At 44.5% G+C, this 23,556-nt stretch overlaps 1 long non-coding RNA gene across 1 annotated transcript in view; it reads left to right on the forward strand.

Annotated features, from left to right (window-relative positions):
* LOC147102465 (uncharacterized) overlaps window positions 1-23,556 on the forward strand; it is an 85,179-nt gene that overhangs the window by 50,590 nt on the left and 11,033 nt on the right. The window contains exon 2 of the long non-coding RNA XR_015073266.1: window positions 22,570-22,703. This is a non-coding gene — a long non-coding RNA (uncharacterized LOC147102465). The remainder of the gene's footprint in view (window positions 1-22,569; window positions 22,704-23,556) is intronic.

Raw genomic sequence — 23,556 nt, forward strand, 5'->3', positions numbered from 1 at the left:
GATGTCATATTGGTGTGCCCCTAGGAAAAGGGACCATCTCTGCAGCCGTTGTGCTGTCATTATCGGTACGCCCTTCTGAGGGTTGAAAATGGAGACAAGAGGTTGATGATCGGTTAGTAGAGTAAATTTTTGACCGTGCAGATAGTGATTGAACTTCTTCACCCCCCACACTAGGCTGAGGGCCTCTCTGTCAATCTGGGCGTAGTTACGCTCGGCAGAAGTTAACGAGCGTGACGCAAAAGCTATCGGCCTCTCCAAACCATCAAGGAATTTATGTGACAGTACCGCCCCAATGCCGTAGGGAGACGCATCACACGCCAGCCTGATTGGCAGTGCTGGGTTGTAGTGAGCCAATACTTCCTTTGAAGTGATTAAGTCCTTACTCTTCTGAAAAGCACGCTTACAATCATCGCTCCATTTCCATGCTACCCCCGTTCGTAACAGGGTGTTCAGTGGGTGCAGAATTGTCGACAAATTCGGCAAAAACTTATGATAGTAATTCACCAACCCGAGGAATGACCTCAGTTGCGACACATTTTCAGGCGCTGGGGCCTTAATAACCGCTTCAGTTTTGTCAGGGGACTTATGTAACCCCTCTTCATCAATCACGTGGCCACAATACGATATCTGTTTCTTAAAAAATTCGCACTTGGGGCGGTTGGCTCGCAGCCCATGTTCCCGTAGTCTAGTGAGCACCTGTTCTAGGTTGTTAAGGTGTTCACTGTCATCTTCACCTGTTACAAGGATGTCGTCCAAGTAACACTGAGCCCCCGGAATCCCTTGCAGGACTTGTTCCATCGCTCTTTGCCATATCGCCGGAGCCGATGCTACCCCGAATACCAATCGATGATACTGGTAAAGACCTTTGCGAGTGTTAATCGTGAGATACTTCCTAGAGGATTCTTCAACCTCCATCTGCAAATATGCTTGTGCTAGGTCAATTTTTGTAAAACGTTTCCCTCCAGACAGCGAGGCGAAGATGTCTTCTATCCTTGGAAGAGGATATTGTACTGTGCGAAGGAAAGGGTTCACCGTCACCTTGAAATCCCCACAGATGCGAATCTTCCTTGGCTCTCCGGACTTATTGCTTAACGTTTTCTTCATGACAGGAACGATGGGTGTCGCCCACTCGCTCCAGTCGACCTTAGACAACACACCCGCCTTCTCCAGATTCTCCAGCTCTGCCTCGATGGCTGGGCGAATTGCATATGGTACCGGTCTCGCTTTGAAAAACTTGGGAACTGCATTCTCTTCTATTTTTATCGAGGCGGTTATGCCTTTAAGCGTGCCCAGTTCTTGTTGAAATACCTCTTTGGCGTTAGCTAAGATTGTTGACAATCGTCCAGGAGTGACGTCTTCATCTTTTTTACTGTCCACCGTCATTGAATGAATGGAATGCCAATCTAAGTTTATCTTCCTGATCCATTCCCGTCCCAATAACGGTGGTCCACCATTTGGCAGTATGTAGAGATACAATTTCCATATTTTCTTGCCATTGTATTCGACAGGCACCCTTATTTTTCCTCTGGGGTATACTTTTTGCCCCGTATATGTCGTCAAGACGATGGATGTCTCTCTCAAGGGTATGTGTGAAAATAGCCGCTCGTAGTCTCGTCGATTCATGACGGTTAGCGCTGATCCTGTATCCAATTCCATTTTAACTTGGGACCCTGCTATCGTGAGAGTGACCCAAATGGTTCGATGATCCTCTTTTGCGATTACATTGTGAAGTTTGAGACAGCTTAGTCTCCTGTTTCCGGATTCACTATCGCTCATCTGGTCTTTGGAACTACTGTCCGTCACCTTTTGTACTTTCTTGTACGGTTCCTTAGTAGCCTTTTTGTTGTCGCTGGTCTTCTTCCCAGACCTACAAACTCGTGCAATGTGTCCAATCTTCCCGCATTGTCTGCATATTTTGTCTTTGGACCAGCAGTCCTTCTGGTCATGGTTAGTTCTGCCGCAGCGATAACATTTTGCAAATCCCCGTGTCATTTCGTGGGTGCCGTATTCCTGTGGTTTCTGTTGAATTTCTGCAGCTCCCCTGGCTGCTGCTTCATACGATACTGCCACGCTGAAAGCCTTATCTAGCGTCAGCACTTTTTCTGAGAGTAACTTCTTCTATGTTCCTTCACTCAGGAGTCCACAGACAAATTTGTCCCGTAAGGTATCTGCCAGTCCTGCTCCGAACTGGCAGTGCTTTGATAGCTTGCGTAGTTCCGTAAGATACTCAGCATTGCTCTCATCTTTGTGCTGAGTTCTCCTGTGGAATTTAAATCTTTCTACTATCAACAGCGGTGCAGGGTTTAAGTGTTCCTGTAGGACAGCAATAATTTCGTTAAAACTCTTCGCCTTCGGTTTGGCTGGAGTAATCAGGTCCCGCAATAGGCCGTACGTTCTAGCGCCCATTAAGTTTAACAATATCGATGCCTTTTTCCCCTCCGCTATATCGTTTGCCTCGAAATATACCTCGACTCTTTCCACATACGTGGTCCAGTCCTCTAATGTATTATCAAAAGCAGTGATACAGCCAGTCTTCGGCATCTTGCAAATCTAAAATGGCGCCTCCCGCGCTTTGCCTTCTTCCCCGATTTAACAAAATGGCGCCTCCCGCGCTTTGCCTTCTTCCCCGCTGTTGTTAGCACTGCTTTCCATGGTTTCTTGCACGTATTCTTTTTCTTTTATTATTTTCCCGTCGTGGAGCAGACCCTCTGGGACACTTCCCTCCCTCTTCTTAGGTCCGAACGCTGCCCGGCTTCGAAACACTGGCCGCTCCCTGTATGTTCCACCCTCTCTCTCTCTCTTTGCTTCCCGACTCACTGCCCGGCCCCGTTGAAAAGCCACCCGATCGAGCTTCAGCCCGCCGCAGCCCAGGAAGGATCAGAGCACTACCTGCCACCAGCCCGATTAGCTGGGAAACCACGGGCCGAGGAACCCAGCCTGGCTCTGGACAGTCTCTCCTGCAAGTTTTTAAACCGATGATTGACAGTCGACGCCCGTTTCTCGAGTTTCAATGGACTCTATTTTTTTTTTTCTGTCTCCGACCTTCAACAACGTCGTCGGAGCTGCTGCCGAGTTGCAGGTAAGTACGTTTCTTACTCGTCGCCAGTGTTAAGTCCGTGAATGATTGAGACACGGACCAGCAGGAGTGAAAACAAACAGATCTTTACTGGTGGAAGGCAATAACGAAACTAAACAACAGAGGCTCTCTAGTGCCTTTTATACAGGGGTGGTCACTGCCGGTACTGCAGTCTGAGACCAGTTATTCTCTTAAAGGTACATACACAACAATCTCGACCCCTCCAAGCCCTTCAGCCCGACGGCCCGCCTCGCTAACTTGTCGTGGTTTGGAGCCATCGGGAATCCCACATTTCACCAATGAAAATAGGGATTAGGCTAAAAACTGCCCGTTAACTACCTGTTAACAGGCAGTTAATTGGCACTAATCCCCTTCCCGCCTCGGGGAGGAGGGTCCCAGCGCAGGTCGGGTACCCGCCTCCTGTGAAACTGGCATGGAGGTGGGTTGGAGGTGGGATGGGTTCGTGCCCCCCGATTTCGGGATTTTAACCCCCCACATGCCTCCAATCCCGCCTCCACGGCCCAGTGAAAATCCTGCCCATGCTCTCTCTTTGCTTTCCTACTATCCTTTTTAATTGCACCCCTGCACTTTCCGTATTCCTCTAAAGATTCTGGAGTATTTAGCCCTCGGTATCTGTCATACGCCTCCCTTTTTTTCTTTATCCTACCCTGTATGTCCCTAGACATCCAGGGGGCTCTAGATTTGTTAGTCCCACCTTTTTTCTTTAAGGGCACATGTTTGGTCTGAACACTCCGGATCTCCTCCTTGAATGCCTCCCACTGCTCTGACACTGATTTACCTTCAAGTAGCTGTTTCCAGTCCACTATGGCTAAATCCCCTCTGAGCTTAGCAAAATTTGCTTTTCCCCAATTTAGAATTTTTATTCCTAGTCTATCCTTGTCCTTTTCCACAACTACCTTAAATCTAACAGAATTATGGTCACTAGCACCAAAATGCTCCCCCACTGATATGCCTTCTACCTGCCCAGCTTCATTCCCTAAAACTAAGACCAGAATTGCCCCCTACCTTGTTGGGATTGCTACATACTGGCTAAAAAAGTTCTCCTGGGTGCATTTTAGGAATTCCGCGCCCTCTATACCCTTCACACTAATTTTATTCCAGTTAATATTGAGGTAGTTAAAATCCCCTACTATTACTGCCCTATAGTTTTTACACTTCTCAGAAATGTGTCTACATATTTGTTCTTCTATCTCCCTCTCACTGTTTGGGGGTCTGTAGTACACTCCCAGCAGTGTGATCACCCCTTTTTTGTTTTTCAATTCGACCTCAATATGGCCTCGTTTGATGATCCCTCCAACATATCATCCCTCCTCACAGCTGTAATAGTTTCTTTAATCAACACCGCGACCCCCCCCTCCCTTTTTACCTCCCTCTCTATCCCGTCTGAAAATCCTGTAACCAGGAATGTTGAGCTGCCATACCTGCCCCTCTTTCAGCCATGTCTCTGTAATAGCTATAATATCATCGTCCCAATATCTACCTGTGCCCTCAGCTCATCTGCCTTGTTCGCTATACTCCTTGCATTGAAGTATATACCATTTAGTACAGGCAAACCTCCTTGTTGACTACTATCTAGCCCTTGATTCCTCTGTCCTTCCAATTTACTTTCTATGTTTTTGTTTTCCAATTCCAGTTTTTCTTCCCTCCCTATTGACTCTGTATTTAGGTTCCCATCCCCCGCCAAACTAGTTTAACTCCTCCCCAAGAGCACTAGCAAACCCTCCCGCAAGGATATTAGTCCTGTTCCCGTTGAGGTGCAACCCGTCTGGCTTGTAGAGGTCCCACCTCCCCCAGAAACGATTCCAATTCCTCAGGAATCCAAAGCCCTCCCTCCTACACCATCTCTCCAGCCACGCATTCATCTGCTCTATCTTCCTATTTCTGTACTCACTAGCATGTGGCACTGGTAGTACTACCTTTGAGGTCCTGCTTTTTAACCTCTTTCCTAGCTCCCTAAACTCTGCCTGCAGGACTTCATCCTCTTCCTATGATAAAGAGAGAAATACTGACCAACCAATCACTTCCCTGCTTTCCTGAGACGTCACTCCTTGTTTTTGTTGTCAGGTCCGCTGCCTCCGCTCTCGGGCCTCACTCTGCCACGCACGTTCTATCCTTAGGCTCCGCTCTCGCTCCCTCTCAGGTCATAGAAACATAGAAACATAGAAGATAGGAGCAGGAGTAGGCCATTCGGCCCCTCGAGCCTGCTCCGCCATTCAATGAGATCATGGCTGATCATCCAAATCCCTGTCCCTGCCTTCTCTCCATATCCCTTGATCCCTTTAGCCTTAAGAAATATATCCAACTCCTTCTTGAATATATTTAATGAATTGGCCTCCACTGCCTTCTGTGGTAGAGAATTCCACAGGTTCACCACTCTCTGGGTGAAGAAATTCCTCCTCATCTCTGTCCAACAGGTCTGTTGCCTCCGCTACATTCACAGCTCAACTGGAGACCGAGACTTGCAGTAGTAGGAAGGGGTGAAGGGTAATGGTAATAGCAACGATGACCAATGTACAGAATGTCATGCAGCAGCTTGCATTTATTTAGTACTGCTCAGGTAATAGAAAGCCTATTCTGAGCACTTAGCAAGGTGGGGCAGGTGGATACTGGGCAAGACCATTTGTGGGAGGGAAGGAGAAGGCCAATTCTATAGTCAAAGAAAAGGATTTTGAGAAGATTTTTTTTAATTTATTGGATGTGGACATTTATTGCCCTGGAGAAGGTGGTGGTGAACCATCATATCAGTTAAGAGTCAACCACATTTTTTTTTAATTTGCATATGGGATCTGGGCATCGCTGGCAAGGCCAGCATTTATTGCCCATCCCTAGTTGCCCTTGAGAAGGTGGTGGTGAGCCGCCTTCTTGAACCGCTGCAGTCTGTGTGGTGAAGGTACTCCCACAGTGCTGTTAGGTAGGGAGTTCCAGGATTTTGACCCAGCGACGATGAAGGATTGGCGATATACTTCTACGTCAGGATGGTGTATGACTTGGAGGGGAACTTGGAGGTGGTGGTGTTCCCATGCGCCTGCTGCCCTTGTCCTTCTAGGTGGTAGAGGTTGTGGGTTTGGGAGGTGCTGCCGAAGAAGCCTTGGCGAGTTGCTGCAGTGCATCTTGTAGATGGTACACACTGCAGCCACGGTACGCCGGTGGTGGAGGGAGTGAACGTTTAAGGTGGTGGATGGGGTGCCAATCAAGCGGGCTGCTTTGTCCTGGATAGTGTCGAGCTTCTTGAGTGATGTTGGAGCTGCACTCATCCAGGCAAGTGGGGAGTATTCCATCACACTGCTTACTTGTGCCTTGTAGATGGTGGAAAGGCTTTGGGGAGTCAGGAGGTGAGGTACTCACTGCAGAATACCTAGTCTCTGACCTGCTCTTGTTGACACTATTATGTGGCTGGTCCAGTTAAGTTTCTGGTTAATGGTAACCCCCAGGATGTTGATAGTGTGTGATTCAGCGAAGGTAATGCCATTGAATGTCATGGGGAAGTGGTTAGACTCTCGCTTGTTGGAGATAATCATTGCCTGGCACTCCTGTGGCGTGAATGTTACCTGCCACTTATCAGCTCAAGCCTGAACGTCATCCAGGTCTTGTTGCATGTGGGCATGGACTACTTCATTATCTGAGGAGTTGTGAATGGCGCTGAACATTGTGCAGTCATCAGCGAACATCCCCATTTCTGATCTTAAGTTGTCGGGAAGGTCATTGATGAAGCAGCTGTAGACCTGGAGTCATATATAGGCCAGACCAGGTAAGGAGGACAGTTTTTATTCCCTTAAAGGGCATTAATGAGCCGGATGGGTTTTTATGACGATCCGGTCGTTTCATGGTAGCCATTACTGACACTAGCTTTTCCTTTTAAATTCCAGATTGATTTAATTAACTGAATTTAAATTCCCCAGCTGCTATGGCAGGATTTGAACTCATGTCTCTGGCCAGGCCTACTGGATTACTAGTGCCAGTAACATAACCGCTATGCTACCATTCCCCTAAAGGGAGACAGGTGTGGCAAGGGAGCTACTCCAGTGAGCAGGGGTGCAGTAACAGAATGATCAGCCTGTGTTGTTAAAGCAGAGGGGTGAGAAACAACAGCAACTTGCATTTATATAACGCCTGTAATAGAGTGACAAGTCCCAAGGCGCTTCACAGGAGCGTTCTCAGATGAATTTGACACTGAGCCACATAAAAAGATTATCGAAATAACAACAGAAAATGCTGGAAAAACTCAGCAGGTCAGGCAACATCCGTGGACAGAAATTTGAGTTGACGTTTCGGGTCGAACCCTTCTTCAAAACTGGAAAGAAAAGATAGATCGGAGGCAGGGCTGCGATCGGACAAAAGAATAAAAGAAACAAAAGAAGTAAAAAAGAGACAATAAAAGGTATTAGAAGCTAGACGAGATGGTAATAGGCTGAGATTAGGTGTGAAGTGTACTGGCAGAGCAAGAGATAGCTGCCAGGTGTGAGGGAGAAACAAAAGAAAAGGGGGGGGGGGAAAGGAGTGGAAAAATTACAAGAAAAAATGAAATAGGGGCCGAGGTTATGATCTGAAATTGTTGAACTCGATATTGAGTCCGGAAGGCTGCAGACTGCCTAATCGGAAGATGAGGTGCTGTTCCTCGAGTTTAAGTTGAGCTTCCGTGGAACAATACAAGAGGCCAAGGACGGTGAGGTCCGAGTGGGAATGGGGCGGTGAATTAAAATGACAGGCGACCGGAAGCTCGGGGTCACCCTTACGGACTGAACGGAGGTGTTCCGCAAAGCGGTCACCCAATCTGCGTTTGGTCTCCCCAATGTAGAGGAGACCGCATCGTGAGCAGCGAATACAGTATACTAGATTGCGAGAAGTACATGTAAATCGCTGTTTCACCTGGAAGGGGTGTTTGGGGCCCTGGACAGTGGGAAGGGGGGAGGTATAGGGGCAGGTGTTACATCTCCTCCGCTTGCACAGGAAGGTGCCAGGCGAAGGGGAAGGGCTGTTTGGGGTGATAGAGGAGTGGACTAGGGTGTCTCGGAGGGAGCAGTCCCTGCGGAATGCTGAAAGGGGAGGGGAGGGGAAGATACGTTTGGTGGTGGGATCACTTTGGAGGTAGCAGAAATGCCGGAGGATGATCCGTTGAATGTGGAGGCTGGTGGGGTGAAAGGTGAGGACAAGGGGAACACTATCGTGGTTCCAGGAGGGAGGGGCAGGGGTGAGGGCAGAAGTGCGGGAGATAGAACTGACACGGTCGAGGGCAGTGTCAATCAATTAGGGATGGGTTTCTTGAGCAGTATGTAACTGAACCGACCAGGGGACAAGCAACCTTAGATCTGTTCCTGTGTAACGAGACAGGATTAATTAAAAATGTCCTACTAAAGGATCCCCTTGGAACGAGTGACCATAACATGGTTGAATTCCATATTCAATTAGAGGGTGAGAAGGTTGGATCTCAAACAAGCATGCTAAGCTTGAATAAAGGAGACTATGAAGGTATGAGAGCAGAATTGAGTAGAGTGGATTGGGAAAATAGATTAAGGGGTAAGACGATACATGATCAGTGGTGTACATTTAAGGAGTTATTTTACAACTTCCAAAAAATATATATTCCACTGAGAAGAAAAGGGTGTAAAAGAAAAGACAGCCATCCGTGGCTAAGTAAAGAAATTAAGGATAGTATTCGACTAAAAACAAGGGCATATAAGGTAGCCAAATCTAGTGGGAGGATAGAGGATTGGGAAAACTTTAAAAGACAGCAAAAAATAACAAAAAGATTGATTAAGAAAGGGAAGATAGATTATGAAAGTAAATTAGCAAAAAATATAAAAACAGATAGTAAGAGTTTTTATAGTTATATAAAAAGAAAAAGGGTGGCTAAAGTAAATGTTGGTCCCTTAGAGGATGAGACCAGGAAATTAATGGTGGGAAATATGGAGATGGCAAAAACACTGAATGAATATTTTGTATCAGTCTTTACAGTAGAAGACACTAAGAATATCCCAACACTGGACAAACAGGGGGCTATAGGGGGGGAGGAGCTAAACACGATCAAAATCACTAAGGAAGTGGTACTCGGTAAAATAATGGGACTCAAGGCGAATAAATCACCTGGCCCTGATGGCTTACATCCTAGGGTCTTGAGGGAAGTGACGGTAGGGATTGTGGATGCATTAGTAATAATTTTCCAAAACTCCCTGGACTCAGCAAAGGTCCCGGCAGACTGGAAAACTGCTAATGTAACACCCTTATTTAAAAAGGGCAGTAGACAGAAGGCTGGAAACTATAGACCGGTTAGCCTAACATCTGTGGTAGGTAAAATTTTGGAGTCCATTATTAAGGAGACAGTAACAGGACATTTGGATAATCATAATTTAATAGGACAAAGTCAGCATGGTTTTATGAAGGGGAAGTCATGTTTGGCAAATTTGCTGGAGTTCTTTGAGGAAGTAACATATAGGGTGGATAAAGGGGAACCAGTGGACGTAGTGTATTTAGACTTCCAAAAGGCATTTGACAAGGTGCCACACAAAAGATTATTGCTTAAGATAAAAAATCACGGGATTGGGGGTAATATTCTGGCATGGATAGAGGATTGGCTATCTAGCAGAAGGCAGAGAGTTGGGATAAATGGTTCATTCTCAGACTGGCAATCAGTAACTAGTGGTGTTCCGCAGGGGTCAGTGCTGGGTCCCCAACTCTTTACAATCTATATTAACGATTTGGAGGAGGGGACCGAGTGTAACATATCAAAGTTTGCAGATGATACTAAGATGGGAGGGAAAGTAGTGAGTGAGGAGGAGATAAAAAACCTGCAAGGGGACATAGACAGGCTAAGTAAGTGGGTAGAGATTTGGCAGATGGAATACAATACAGGTAGACTATCCTTTATCCGAAAACCTCGGGACCAGCCGTGTTTCGGTTTTTGGAAAATTTTGGATTTCAGAAGGTATTTTATAAGACTGGGAAATTTTTCGGGGTTGGGGGTCGGCGGGGGGTCGGGGTCAGCGGGGGGTCGGCGGGAGGTCGGGGGTGGTCGGGGTCGGCGGGGGGGTCGGCGGGGGGTCGGCGGGGGTCGGGGTCGGCGGGGGGTCGGGGTGGGGGTCGGCAGGGGGTCAGGGTCGGCGGGGGGTCGGGTGGGGGTCGGCGGGGGGTCGGGGTCAGCGGGGGGGTCGGCGGGGGGTCAGGGTGGGGGTCGGCGGGGGGTCGGGGTCGGCGGGGGTCGGCGGGAGGTCGGGGTGGGGGTCGGCGGGGGTCGGGGTCGGCGGGGGGAGCGTAAGTCGTGCGCCACTCTGGTCATGTCATGCGCACGACTTACGCTGAACGAAAAAACTTTCGGTTTTTAGAGGTTTTTGGTTTTCGGAAGTTCGGATAAAGGACAGTCTACCTGTACTGGAAAGTGTGAGGTTATGCACTTTGGCAGGAAAAATCGTAGAGCAAGTTATTATCTTAATGGCAAGAAACTGGAAAGTACTGAAGTACAAAGGGATCTGGGGGTCCTGATGCATGAAACTCAAAAGGTTAGTATGCAGGTGCAGCAAGTGATTAAGAAGGCCAATGGAATGTTGGCTTTCATTGCTAGGGGGATAGAATATAAAAATAGGGAGGTATTGCTTCAGTTGTACAAGGTATTGGTGAGACCGCACCTGGAATACTGCATACAGTTTTGGTGTCCATACTTAAGAAAAGACATACTTGCTCTCGAGTCAGTACAAAGAAGGTTCACTCGGTTAATCCCGGGGATGAGGGGATGGACATATGAGGAGAGGTTGAGTAGATTGGGACTCTACTCATTGGAGTTCAGAAGAATGAGAGGCGATCTTATTGAAACATATAAGATTATGAAGGGGTTGGATCGGGTGGATGCGGGGAGGATGTTCCCGATGATGGGTGAAACTAGAACTAGGGGGCATAGTCTTAGAATAAGGGGCTGCTCTTTCAAAACTGAGATGAGGAGGAACTACTTCACTCAGAGGGTGGTAGGTCCATGGAATATGCTGCCCCAAAAAGCTGTAGAAGCTACATCATTACATAAATTTAAAACAGAAATAGACAGTTTCCTAGAAGTAAAGGGAATTAAGGGTTACGGGGAGCGGGCAGGAATTTGGACATGAGTCTAGGTTTGGATCGGACATGGCCCTGTGGGTAGCGGAGCGGGCCCAGGGGCCATGTAGCCTGATCCTGCTCCTATTTCGTGTGTCTAATTCTGTTAGATTCAGGAGATGGTTCTGTGATAGTAGATTGGTGGTTAGGATCAGATCAGCCATGATCTTATTGAATGGCGGAGCAGGCTCGAGGGGCCGATTGGCCTACTCCTGCTCCTATTTCTTATGTTCTTATGTTCTTATTAATCACGGTAGAGGGGAATCCTCGGTTGCAGAAAAAGGAAGACATGTCTGAAGCACTGGTGTGGAAGGTGGCATCGTCGGAGCAGATACGGCGGAGACGGCGAAACTGGGAGAATGGAATAGAGTCCTTACAGGAAGCGGGGTGGGAGGAAGTGTAGTCCAGGTAGCTGTGGGAGTCAGTGGGCTTGTAGTGAATATTGGTCGATAACCTATCCCCAGAGATGGAGACGGAGAAGTCGAGGAAGGGAAGGGAAGAGTCAGAGATGGACCATGTGAAGGTGAGGGAAGGGTGGAAATTGGAGGCAAAGTGAATGAAATTGTCAAGTTCAGGACGAGAGCAGGAAACGGCACCGATACAGTCATCAATATATCGGAAAAAGAGGTGAGGGAGGGGACCCGAGTAGGACTGGAACAAAGATTGTTCCACATAGCCCACGAAAAGGCAGGCATAGCTAGGACCCATGCGGGTACCCATGGCAACACCTTTGATTTGGAGGAAATGAGTGGATTTAAAGGAGAAGTTGTTCAATGTGAGAACACGTTCAGCCAGGCGGAGGAGGGTGGTGGTGTTTGGGGACTGGTCGGGCCTCTGTTCAAGGAAGAAGCGGAGCGCCCTCAGGCCATCCGGGTGGGGGATGGAGGTGTAGAGGGATTGTACGTCCATGGTGAAAAGGAAGCGGTTGGGGCCAGGAAACTGGAAACTGTTAAAGTGGCGGAGGGCGTCCGAAGAGTCGCGGATGTAGGTGGGAAGAGACTGGACAAGGGGAGAAAAGATAGAGTCAAGATAGGAAGAGATAAGTTCCGTGGGGCAAGAACAGGCTGAAACGATGGGTCTACCAGGGCAGTCCTGTTTGTGGATCTTGGGAAGGAGGTAGAAGCGGGCTGTGCGTGGTTGGGGAACTATGAGGTTGGTGGCAGCGGGGGGAAGATCTCCAGAGGAGATGAGGTCAGTGACAGTCTTGGAAACGGTGGTTTGATGTTCGGTAGTGGGGTCATGGTCCAGGTGGAGGTAGGAGGAGGTGTCAGAGAGTTGGCGTTCAGCTTCCGCTAGGTAGAGGTCAGTGCGCCAAACAACAACAGCACCACCCTTGTCAGCGGGTTTAATGACAATGTCAGGGTTGGATCTAAGAGAATGGAGTGCTGCAAGTTCAGAGGGAGGTAGGTTGGAGTGAGTGAGGGGAGCAGAGAAATGGAGACGGCCGATGTCACGGCGGCAGTTAGCGATGAAAAGATCTAGAGAGGGTAAGAGGCCAGGGGGAGGGGTCCAGGTAGAACGGGAATTCTGCAAGCGGGAGAAAGGGTCAGTTGTGCAGGGGGAAGACTCCTGGCCAGAGAAGTGGGCACGGAGACGAAGGTGGCGGAAAAAGAGCTCAACATCGTGCCGGCTCGAAATTCATTGAGGTGGGGGCGGAAGGGGATGAAGCTCAGGCCTTTGCTGAGGACTGATCGTTCAGGGTCAGAGAGTGGAAGGTCAGAGGGGATAGTGAAAATGCGGCAGGGGGTGAGATTGGGAGAAGGGGGGTCAGAGGAAAGTGAAGGGGAAGAAGGTTCCGGAGGGGCGTTGGTGTCCAAGAGTTGATGAAGCTTGCGATCCTTGACATCGGAAAGGAAGAAGAAAAAGATTATCGGCCTGGTGACCAAAAGCTTGGTCAAAGGTGTAGGTTTTAAGGAGCGACTTAAAGGATGAGAGGGAGAGAGGCGGAGCGGTTTAGGGAGGAAATTCCAGAGCAAGCATTGATCCAGACACGACTGATGATGTTTCTACCTTTTCCAAAATGGAGTTGTGTAGTTAGATACAACGTGTGAGCTGGAATTTGATTCTCTGCAAGCAGTCACACATTTAAGTGGGACATAAACTTAGAGGGGCAATGCTGTCTGCGTCTGTCTTGCTGCCCTCGGAGAATGCGGTCGTACTTAAAAAACATTCAAAGAATTTAGCAGGTTATAGTTGAAACCAAATTACTCCGCATTTCTAAAAGGCTTGCATTCCAGTATCATGGTAGGGGAGTAACTTTCACTACCATTCACAATTTTATATTGTGTTCACGATTCATGTAACAAACAAATGTAAAACTACTCAAGCCATGATGTGGTTGAATGTAGATATAAGGACACAGTCAGAATTTTTTTTTCAATAACCATATCAAAAGCCACTAGGAAATCCCCTGTTAAAGCAGTAATACCTAATGGCCAGATACCCTTCATGTTCCTCAAACCAGACTGAGTTAAGCAGCAGTGTTCTGACGAAAGGTAATTGACCTGAAACGTTAACTCTGTTTCTCTCTCTACAGATGCTGCCTGACCTGCTGAGTATTTCCAGCATTTTCTGTTTTTATTTCTGAGTTAAGTTGTGTTCAGAGCTAAACTAGGAAGGGGGAAGGGAATGTTCCAGTCTGCATAATGGTATGATGCCAGTTTTCCATGTTCACCCATGCAAAGCACTGCTTTGTACAAACACCATTAATGGGGAACTTATTCCCTTTTTGTGAATTCTGTTCGATAGAACTAAAAAGTTGCAACAGTAGACCAGGGGGGCTATTCGTGCCCTTTGCCCTCCTAAGCAAATGAGGTGGAAGTGAGGTAACGCCGCCTCTCACCTCATTTTGCTCTCAGTGCACCAGGCAGATGCCAAATTGCGGCTGAAATCAGGATAACTGGGCACAAGGCCTTGAGCTCAGGTTGGAGGGCCTGAGAAGAACAGGTAGCAAGATGGAAGTGGAAAGGCATGTGATACCACCTTTAGAGTAGAAGGCCCTGCAACCGACGGCCAATAGCGCCTCTCAGGCCTGCAGTGGCAGCAAGACGTACACCCCCAGTTGCAGGTGCAAGGCACTGCTAAGGGCTAGGACTGCAGGACATCAGGCCCACGAATACAGGCAGGTTCAGGTCGGGTGAAGCAGATCACAGTTTGGGTGTGCTCAGCCTGACTTGCACCCAAGCAGAGTTCGGGGAGGGAGGGGGGTTAGCGAAACATTTACTCAATAGATTATGTTTCAGAGACCTAGTAGAATTCTTTAATTAGGCAGCAAAATTATTAATAATAACAACATATTAGTCAAAAAATATCACTAAATAATTATGCCACATAACAAGTATAGTAGTCTGATAGCAAAAGTATAGTAGTCTAGTGGTTATGTTAGTAGCCCAGAGGTCAGGAATTCAATTCCCACACATGGCAAGTTGTGAAACTTAATTCAACAAATCTGATAATATAAACTTAATCAGCGTGATTTTAAAGGGGGTGCAGGAACAGAGAGACCCAGGGGTTTACATACACAAATCTTTAAAGGTGGCAGGGTAAGTTAATGAGGCTGTTAAAAAACTATAAAGGATCATTGGCTATAGAAATATAGAGTACAAAGCAAGGAAGTTATGCTAAACATTTATAAATTACTGGTTAGGCTCCAGCTGGAGTATTGTGTCCAATTCTGGGCACCACACTTTAGGAAGGATGTCAAGGCCTTGGTGAGAGTGCAGAGGAAATTTACTATAATGGTGCTATGGATTAGGGACTTCAGTTACGTGGAGAGACCCAAGAAGCCGGGATTGTTTTCCTTAGAGCAGAGAAAGTTAAGGGGAAATTTACTAGAGGTGTTCAAAATTATGAGGGGTTTGATAGAATAAATAGAGAGAAACTGTTTCCACTGGCAGGAGGGTCAGTAACCAGAGGACACAGATTTAAGGTAGTTGGCAAAAGAACCAGAGGGGAGATGAGGAGAAATTTACTTACACAGTGAGTTGTTGTGATCTGGAATTCACCGCCTGAAAGGGCAGTGGAAGCAGATTAAATAGTAACTTTCAAAAGGGAATTGGAGAAATACTTGAAGAGCAGTGCTGATTCATTCAGTGCGAATAGGCATGCTTCACCATACACAAAGCTCAAATCACAAACAGCCAACTTGCTATCAAGGTGGATTCTTTAAAGTCAAGCCTTTCATATCACGTGATATAAACGTCATCATAAAATGTCGTCTTATATCGTGAGATCGATTGTACGTGGCAGTTCGTATTTACGTGGTTTCCAAGATGGCTATACCATACTTTGAAGGTGTTACCACGGAGGTTGGTAATTCAAACATTTTACAAAACTTTTAAGCGATTGCAACTTGTTAAGTTTGTTCTGAGGACTTATATTGCTGACTTGTTTTTATCAGATAGGATTGAGTTCTGCAGAATTATGCTTTGCTTTGGTTACTTGCTACCTACAATTCACTTAAGATTAATAATTCTATTTATGTCATTATTTGCAATGACTAAGGTAAAAGAGGTGTGAGTTTAGCTATTGGTAATCATTTTCGTCCACCTATTTGAAAGTGTATAAACAAATGGGTTCTGTCATCTCGAACAGACTTCCTCCTGTGTATTTAAAATCATTAGAAATCACAAAGTTCCAGCGTTACATAAGTTAAAACAAAGATGTGTATCCTTTTTGTGATAAAGATCAATTTTTAAAATTGTGTTCAGACTTAAAGGTTTCACTATCTGGTGAGGTTTGCCTACACGGTTTTATTTCTTATCAGCCGTAGAATCTACATAAAGCCACTGTTCATACGCAATGGTCATCCTCGGCAGACCTAATAGTTGTGAAGTTAGCTAGCTGTGCAGCCTCCTGTTCTCTCAGTTGCTGCGCATTTCTCTGCCAAAGGGTATATTTTGTTTTTTGAAAAATCTCTTTGTCGCATCCACTAAATGTTCATTGTTAGGATGTATGCTTTGCTTTGGTTACATTCACTTAAGATAAATAATTCTATTTATGCCATTGTTGGCAATGACTAAGGTAATAGAGATGTGAGCTTAGCTATTGGTAATCATTTTCTTCCACCTATTTGAAAGTGTATAGAACAAATGTGTTCTGTTGTCTTGAACACACTTCCTTCTGTGTGGTTTTAGCTTGAATCTAACTTTTTGTTGCTAGTGTGACGTTTATATTTCAAAAAAAGGCTATGATAAACTAGTGTTGTGCTTACATTTTGAAATCCTAATGGTAAACTGAAACAAGCATTTTGATTTCAGCAGTCAGACAATTTAGCAGAGAAAGGTTTGTCTGCCAGCACCTTCAGAGATTGACGTTCACTGGGCTCTTGTTCAGAGTAGGATGGATTTGACAGTCTTCTTTTACATTTACATTTGTCAGGAACGTACAATGAAGAAACACCCTTTTAATGAATGCTGTAGAACAAACTTATTTCCAAATGTACTCTTCTTACATATTTCCAGTAATAGGATAATTTGAGACCATTTGAAGAGCCTGGATTATGATGTGTAGATCATTAGTTTTATCCGATAGCGGAGCAATGTATAGATTAGAAGCATTTGTTTTTCCAATGGTTCAGCAAGTTTGTCCAGTAAACAGATGGCATATACAAACTAGGAAGGTCCATTCTTCGATCCCCAGTCTGTGCTGCATTAGCTGCTCTCAACTTGGGGCAGGGATAGGGGTGTGGCAATTGATGTCATAGCCCTTGGGTTAGGAAGGAAAAAATCATTCCCAATTTCAATTGCTATTCAGGGAAGCATGGAAGCATATGTGTGCAAACTTTTCTTAATTTCTTGCGAGTAGAAGAGAAAGAATTCTAATCTTATTAACATTTTTAATGTTGTTGCTGAAACTGTCGCATGCTCTTCAGAGAGTCGAAGCATTCTAAATTGAGTCAACTGAAAGGCTGCTCCCTCTAGAACAGTACGTGTCCGTCCTTGCACTATAGCTGTGACTTTGTTGTCTTGTCCTGTCTACCCTCCCAGAAATGTACACTATTAGGTTGTCAAGACGTGATGCAGGATTCCCTCTTTTCTTGCCAGGCAATCATATCGCATTGCTTTGTTTCGTTTAAACTCTTTATTAGTTTAGTTGTGGATGTGGGTTTCTGACTCTATCGAGGGCTCGTCTTTTTTATAAAGTTGATATCATGCAGTCACAAGCAAAGTGCTATTTAAAAGGAGAATCCAATATAAATCAATGTGTGACCCCCTAGAATGCGGGAGTTAAACTGGAATATAATACTTAATCAATAGCAAAGCACCTGCACATTGATAGTTGTACTGCCTCTAACTGTTTAGGCACAAAATAAAGCTGGTACTGACATGGTTACCAGCAGAAAGATAGTAAGAGTTAAATGCTGTGTGGAACACAGTGATCCCAGAGCTACTAGGATCATGCTGCTGTCTTAAAGCAGTTGATGTAGGATAGGTAATTTGGGATTAAATAGATATTGTGGACTTCTGCTTGATCTACTTTTAGAGTCGGGGAGAAAGCTTGCAAGTGTTTTCCTTGGGAGAAAAAATAAATTAGGTGGAGTCCATGATAAGTCTTCTGATCTATGTATGTGTTTAGGTTCAGTATTGCAAACAGATCCCATGCTAATAGCAAAGTCTATTTATTAATAACAATATATAGGAACTCTGAATTTCAATTGGCAATTGCTGTTCTCCCATTTTTTATCAAAATGGGAATTTAATCTTAGGAGTTAGGTATCTAAATACTTAACATATTTGTAACACGTTCTTCTGTCTGTTATTTTAATAAGGCATTAACCTAGTTAAAGTAATGGACAGAGGAACCTCATACGAATGTGTTAAGTGTATATGTGTCAGTGTTACAAACAACCATCTCTAGGCTTAGGTGTTGGACAACATTGTAATTGACAGTGATGTAACTGAAACTAACCTCCTGTGACTGAAGTGATTTTATGAATATTGTCGATCAATTTATTTTCTGGGGATGGGGCGGTTTGCAGCTGCAAACTATTTTCTAATGTACATGTGAGGAAGATTAATAAAATGAAGAAAACATCTTCCAGAATATTTTTTACTACAGATTCCCAATGTGTTGTGTTAAGTCTGGTAAATTCCATAACCTTAGCAGTTCTAAATGTTGCTGGTAAGTGTATAGATTGCATTTTCTGTAGAAATACCAATACAGGGTGCTAGGCAGAATCAGTAGAGCGAGCCAAACTCATCACAAATCTGTACATAGTGGGAGAAGATTTTCTCTGTGTTCTATGTGCAATTAAATCCTAAACCCGTTTATCAAGGATGTGTTTAGAATTTTGTTACACAAAGCACAGAGGGGAAATCTTCCCCATGTGGTGACATAAGTGTGGAGTGGACTGTCAGAAGATGCTGAATTCCACCATAAACAATAGCTTCCATGAGAGAGAATATTTGGCCCATCAAATTCAGCTCTTCAATGGAACAGTAAATTCTCAAATTTTGCCTGGAATATATTGTTAGTTCCTGTTAAGGTAAAACCATTTGTAGTGATGATATTGTACCCCTGCTAGCCTCCAATTCTCTATTCTGGGCTATTCGGAACCAACTTTGAAAATACTACAAATATGTGTCATGGTTCTTATGAAAACTTTCATCTATATTAGCAAGTCAGCACTTTTTCGGTATTGTTCTGCACTGTATTCTCAGGTCCAAACACTGTAAATGATGTAACTGAAAGTATTGCGTTCACAGTATCAACGTTTCAGAGGTCTCAAGAACCCAAGCTACTTTACTGTACCTACTTAGGGGATTCCCACTATAAAGGACGAGAGATCTGAAAGCCATCTTCTGCCTCTGTGAGAGTGTTAAAATGCCCTCCACGTTTGTGCCCACACCAAATAAAATCTGGTTAATAATTCTTTTAAAACTATTTGCTTGAAAGAATAAACCGCACATATAAATCGGACTCTCAATGTGTCACTCTTGAAAACTGATAACAAATACACAGCACACTGCCAGTTTTATTTTTCATGAGTTACATAGTCTTTCTCACTTGTCACATTAAAACTGATTCAGCAGCACCGCATCGTGAATCCACCCTCCATGTAAATTCCCGATGAGTGAAGGCAACGTTGCAAAAAAAATATTATTCACTTAAAAGTAGCAGGATTGTGTTTATGAAGAAAATAAAATGGGAACTATTTTAATAAATAACTGAAACTTCCAGGGGAGTCAGCTCTTCGAGGAGGTTAAGTAAAACTCTGAGAATATCTCATTGGTTTTCTCTTTCCATGGTTGGTTGTGCCTGTATGAGTGCTTTTGTTATTATAAAGTTGTGGATTTTTAAAGTAATTTGGTTGCCTTCTTCTCCTCCTAGGTCCCAGTGGTTTAAACACTGCTTTCCAATCAAGGGACAGAATTGGTGACCCACTTCGGCGCGGACACGATGGGCCGAAATGGCCTCCTTCCGTGCTGTAACTTTCTATGATTCTATGATTCACTCCTGTACCTCTGCTTGATCAGAAAAGTTCACAGTTTGGACTAAATTGACCAATTTGTGTGGCGTCAAATCTCTGTCTTATGACCATGGTACAGTGCATCCGAGCAGCAGCTCATACACAAAGTTCCCCCTGAATGCTGGCTGTTTGGGTCGCTCACGTTAGTTATAATGACACCAAAGCAGATGAGTGACTGACCAATCGTTTGCTTTGGAAACAACCCACTGAGAGCAGGGCAATGATTGAGCAATTCCTCTTGGGCGAGGTTGAAGGGAGCGCAGTCCTCAGGCTGCTGAAGCTATTGTGGCAATTTTCTCTCTAAACTAAGGCAGTGGTTTAAACTAGGAGCTGGAAACTATAACGTACTGTTTAAATTTATAGTTTAACTAGTTAAACTAATTAATATAACTATAAATAATCATTGATTAAAGACTTTAACTAATTAAATAAATAAAATACGACTAGACTAAGATATGGCAGGGCAGGTTGTACAGCGAGACTGTCCCGAGCGAACACGTCTGCAGGAGATGTCTCCATCGCGAATCTCTCCGGCTCAGAGTCATTGAGCAAGACAAAAATAGAATCCATATGGATAGAGATAAAAGATAATAAAGGATCAATCACACTAGGGAAGTTATGCTAAACCTGTATCGAACCTTGGTTAGACCACACTTAGAGTACTGTGTACAGTTCTGGTTGCCATATTATAAAAAGGATATACAGGCACTGGAGAGGGTGCAGAGAAGATTTACGTGGATGATACCAGAAATGCGAGGGTATACATATCAGGAAAGGATGAACAGGCTGGGTCTCTTTTCTCTTGAAAAAAAGAAGGCCGAGGGGTGACCTAATAGAGGTCTTTAAAATTATGAAAAATGTTGATAAAGTGGATACAGAGAGAATGTTTCCACTTGTGGGGAAGAGCATAACTAGAGGCCATCAATATAAGATAGTCACCAAGAAGTCCAATGGGGAATTCAGAAGAAACCTCTTTACTCAAAGAGTGGTGAGAATGTGGAACTCGCTACCACAGGGAGTGGTTGAAGCGAATAGTATAGATACATTTAAGGGGAGGCTGGATAAGCATATGAGGGAGAAGGGAATAGAGGGTTATGCTGATAGATTTAGATGAGGAAAGACGGGAGGAGGCTCGGGTGGAGCATAAACGCCGGCATGGACTGGTTGGGCCGAATGGCCTGCTTCTGTGCCGTATATCCGATGTCATTATTGTTGATATCTGTGTGGGTTTTATTGCTGTTGGTAGCATATTAACCTTCATTCACAATGGATATGAATGGAGAATGTTTTCATATGGCTTTATTGCTTATTATCTGGTATTTGTCAGTTATAGAATTATAGATGGCTGGGAGTACATAAGACTTTAATTTATTATGGCAGTTCGGACTGAATCAGAGCAATGTCACTCAAACTTTCAGATTAAACAGCAGTCTTAAACTTACTGTAAGCCATCTCTAACTTTCTTTATATGTCTGAATACAATGAAGTCATAGACAACAACAACTTGTATTTATATAACGCCTTTAATGCAGTAAAACGTCCCACGGCGTTTAGATAAAAGACTATGAAATACTCACAGGTAGGTACAATAAAGAAATTATTTTGCCGTGTAAGGTATTTAAAAGCTTAGTACAGGTAAATATTAAGAAAAAAATCTTAATTTCTAAAATGTGAGTTTACATTAGGAGTTTCACCCAAAATGCAAAAAAAAACCCCACTGCAAATAAATATAAATGGTTACTATTGAGTGATTAACCCGTCTGACATACGGTGGTGGTTACCTAACATAAACTTGAACTTAAATGTTTCATGTTTGTCAAACCTGTAACTGAAATAAAAATTAAAATATATGTTTTTCTTAAAACACAATTGAATTTAACATATTGTGGTAGAAATGTTGATGTGTACGGAGCTGAAAGTCTAGTTTCTCGCTACGTAGGTCATTAGGGCCAAGGTTGCATTTGGTTATGTGGTCAGGTCAAATGTACCATTCCTGTGTGAATGTGTACCATTACCTTCAGTTTTACTCACTAAACAAACAGCACAACCCATTCTGTATTTAATGTTTTGACGGGTATTACTGTACTTTGGATGAAAATTTGGATTTGTGCATCACTGTCTCACCACGAAAAAGGTTTAGCAACACAATTGGTGTGTTTCTGCATCATTGCAGTCAAGTACAGGATGGGTTGTGCTGTTTGTTAAGTGGGTAAACTTGATGGTAATGATATATATTCTTACAGGGGATTGGTTTATTTGACCTGACCACATAACCAGATGCAACTGTTGCCCTATTGAGCTCTTCAGACTTGACTTTGGCAAAGAAGCCAAAAAGTAAACTTGACTGAACACCTTTTGAATAAAGTCAACGTCTCTTTCAGAGTTTTTAGGGTAAATTTTCAACTTGCCACCCAGAAGTAAAGCTGGCATTGCAGATCAGCCGCCCCTTACAGAGACTGCCACTGATTTCAATGGAAATTAAAATTGGGTGTTTTCTATAATGGGTGGCTGATTCACAACATTAGTTTTACACCCCAATGGCAAGTCATAAAAACCTACCCCTATGTTTTATAAAAATGAATTTTTCGTATGTGTTTTGGATACCTCATTGAGCTGCGAGACACAGAAATCTGACTCTGGCTGCCGAATGTAATACACACAGGCTTTTAAGGAGCTGTGCTTTTGAATATTTCTATTTCCTTAAAGGGCAGTTGTTGCCATTACCAGGGAGGGAGAAGAACCGTGTATTATTATTATCGTCGTGATGTGCTGTACTATGCAAATTCTGCCACTGCACGTGGTTGGAAAATGAATGAGAAGTGGTTGAGATTGAAATACCTCAGGAAGATATTTAACTAGTGCCGGATTGATTCATAGCCCGAGGTAGATGTGCCTTGTTAAAGTGACATTTTTCTTTGTGTCCTGGCAGAAACCCGTGCAGCCTGTGGAGGATCCCTATGGTACAAATGCAGTCGTTGTTTTTGGGGCTTTCACTGTCCCAGTAGCAGTCATGTACCCTGGAAGTACAGTAGTGGACATGGACCCTGAAGGTACAGGTCCAGAGTAAGTACAGCTGCTTTATGTGTTGTTGAGCTTTCTTCAGACTCACAGCATAGTTTTGTAAAATGCATAGAAAACAAATTTACTAAGCCTATAATTTCTCTTCCTACTCCTTGCGATTTTATCTGCCCCCCCCCCATTCTCCTGAAGGTGTTGACTTGTGCTCATAGTCATCCAGCCAACATTCCATCCCTCACGCAAGTGGCCATTCTTCATGTGTGAGCCTAGACAGCAGCCTATTTGAGTGTGTGTGTGTGTATATATGTATATGTGTGTGTGTGTGTGTGTGTGTGTGTGTGTATGTGTGTGTGTAGATGGATGTGCCTTCAGAGCCGAGTCCAAATCTTTCCTCATCTGACATCCAGACATGTGCACTTTCTATCAGAAGTCACAATATGGTGAACAAAAGCAAGAATCCTGTTTGATTTTGCCCTCTCCTCCCCCTTCCTTAGCCCAGAAACATTTACTGTCCCAACCCCTACTCAACAGAGACTGGAGATCAAACCAGAGATTCTTCCTGGTTTGAGATTTAAACCCCATATCCTATCCAGCAACAAGTCTGGTTATTTCCACTTCTGTAATGACATCCACCTCTGCCCTTACCTCCACTGGCAAAGCCCATATCCATACTTTGTAACCTGCAAGCTCAACTTCTGCAATGTTCATCTTGCCAGCCTCCCAAGCTCCACCCTACATAAACTCTAACTTGTCCAAAACTCCATCACCCACATCCCAGTCCCACACTAACCACCTATTACCTCTGTCCTCGCAGACATACACTGGCTCCCTGTCCTCCAATACATTCAATTCAAACTGATTCTCATTTATAATTACCTCCATGGCCTTGCCTCATTCT

This window comes from Somniosus microcephalus, chromosome 22 (assembly GCF_052327205.1).
Source record: "Somniosus microcephalus isolate GS21.2 chromosome 22, FLI_Smic_1.0, whole genome shotgun sequence".
In the NCBI taxonomy this organism is placed as follows: Eukaryota; Metazoa; Chordata; class Chondrichthyes; order Squaliformes; family Somniosidae; genus Somniosus; species Somniosus microcephalus.